The sequence below is a fragment of the Crocodylus porosus genome, unplaced genomic scaffold (genome assembly GCF_001723895.1).
Source record: "Crocodylus porosus isolate Cpor-Errol unplaced genomic scaffold, CroPor_comp1, whole genome shotgun sequence".
In the NCBI taxonomy this organism is placed as follows: Eukaryota; Metazoa; Chordata; order Crocodylia; family Crocodylidae; genus Crocodylus; species Crocodylus porosus.
The window spans coordinates 102,318,303-102,320,540 of NW_017728947.1; positions in this window are offsets into that span (position 1 = coordinate 102,318,303).

The following is a 2,238-nucleotide window of genomic DNA, read 5'->3' on the forward strand; positions in this document are numbered from 1 at the left end:
GCAGGGCTATTAAGGAAAAAATAATAGTTGCATTGGAATGCATACCAATTAGCTAAATTATATTTTTTTAAAAATTAGGCCAAAAAAAAAAAAAGTCTAAAAGATACTGTTTTATTAGTCCTGTAGTCGTCATAGTTCAGCAGACATCTCTTATTCAGATTTGTAAAACAAGATCCAGTCATCTTGATAATCTTGACAGTGCATCCAACACTTCACTCTCAATTATCTCCATATCCAAGTTAATGTTAATCAGAATTAAGATTTTTAGGTAGGACTTAAAACACTCTGCAAGTCTGTAAAACAGAAGGAAGACATCACCAGGAGTGACTAGCAGACACCGAAATTGCCAAAGAAAGGATAACTTGAGTAATGAAGCATCCAGATTATTAAAAAGAAGGGAGGGTTATTAGCACCCAACATTTGCAGGAATCAGATTACAATGAGCCACAAAGTCAGCTGACTCTCAGCACTACCTGAACAGATCTACTGCTGCCCTTCCCAGGCAGTTCAATTTTAAAAAGTTGAGGGAAGCAGGAACCAAAGTGGGGGAGGTGCAATTGCACCCTCCCTGGATCCTCCCCTCTGAATTTCTTAGAAAACAGAAAATATAAAGTCCTTTGCTCATAACTCCCACACAGTAATTATAGGGTTCGCATTTATTCAACATTCAAAACACAGCCTGCTTTATCAGGGTAGAACTACAAAATAAGGAAGTTAAGCAAGTCTAGGAATGGGAATGCAAAAAGGAAGTCACCAATACAAGTGAATTAGTTCATCCTTGCCATAGTGAAGAATATATAAAAAGACAAAAAGAATAAAAATGAAGGCACCTGCTTATAAGTAATATGAGATTACGGAGGTGGGGTCAGAATGAACCTAGGTTTTGCAAAATTTATTTAGAGATACAAGTTTAGAGTCTGAGCATCCTCTGCTTCCACTGAAGTCACTTGCCACTCGCTTGGCAGTAGGGCCGTGCAAAGCTTTGGTAGCCAATTCAATTTGGAGGAGATTCAGCAGCTGAATCTTCAAATCCAAATCAAATTGGAGCAATTTGGATAGTTGACCATAGACTGCACAGGCAGACGCTAGCGCTGGCAGGAGCACCCAGGTGGTCCCTGGCTTGAGCCAGCAGTCCTGGGAGAAGCTGTGGCTTGTCCAGCTGCTCCCCCAGCTGCCTCCCTCTGCCCCCCCCACAAAAGCCAGTGCAAGGCAGGCAGTGCTGGCAGCCCCATATCTTTGGATTTAGCCTAATTGAATAGGGGCAGTGATTCCCTATATTTTCTGCAAGCCTACTTGGCAGGACTGAGGCCATACCTGGTAGAAAAAGCCACTGGATCGTACTATTGATACCACCTGTAGAACTGCTTCTTATGGAAGTCACTGGCTTTTGTCACCATTTTCCCTACTTGCTTTGCCACATATACAGCTAGCACCTGATGCCAAGGCAAGAGCCAAAAGGAGTCCAGACACCCTTTCTGAAATATGCTTTAATGTGACCGCCCCACCACTGCACCCCAGAAAGGAGGTACCCCAGGAAGAATTACTATGCTCAACAATTGCTGTCACCTGGCCACCTCCTGAAATTAAAGATTTTTATTAATCCACAACACAGCTCTCTCATGGCTAGCCTAGAGGGACCACTGTATAAGTAAGAAGGTAGTTAACTTTCAATATAGGGCCAACCCATGGGTGCCTATTGTAATGGAAGGTTCTCATATATGTTTAAGGCGAGAAGGCCCCTTGTGGTCATCCAGCCTGGCCTCAGCATAAACACAGCCTAGGCTGCGATATGTAGTGATGCTCAGAAGAACATGGAGTGAGACCATCATATTTCACTTGCATCATGTGACAGCCATCACATGGGGACACTTTCAAACACTCCCAAACTGGATTCCTACAAGTATGGTGGAGATGAAAGCTTTTATTTCCTATTGTTAACTCTCCAAGCCATACAATCTCTCTCTATACAAACTTTAGAACGTATAGTAGAATTTAGGGCCGTGTGAAGCTCTGAATGCCGATTCGATTTGGAGATTTGGCCCAATTCTGCAGCTGAATCGGAATTGAATCAGAAGACCAATAAAAGGTCTAAATTGATTCAACGCTCTCCAAATCGACTCAGAAAAGATTCTGAGAGCTTCAGTCAGTCCCCACCTGCTGCAGCAGGGAGCTGGACCCAGACTCTGTGCTGGGAAGTAGGTGCAGGGAAGGGGGGAGGTGGAGGAGGAGAAAGGGGAC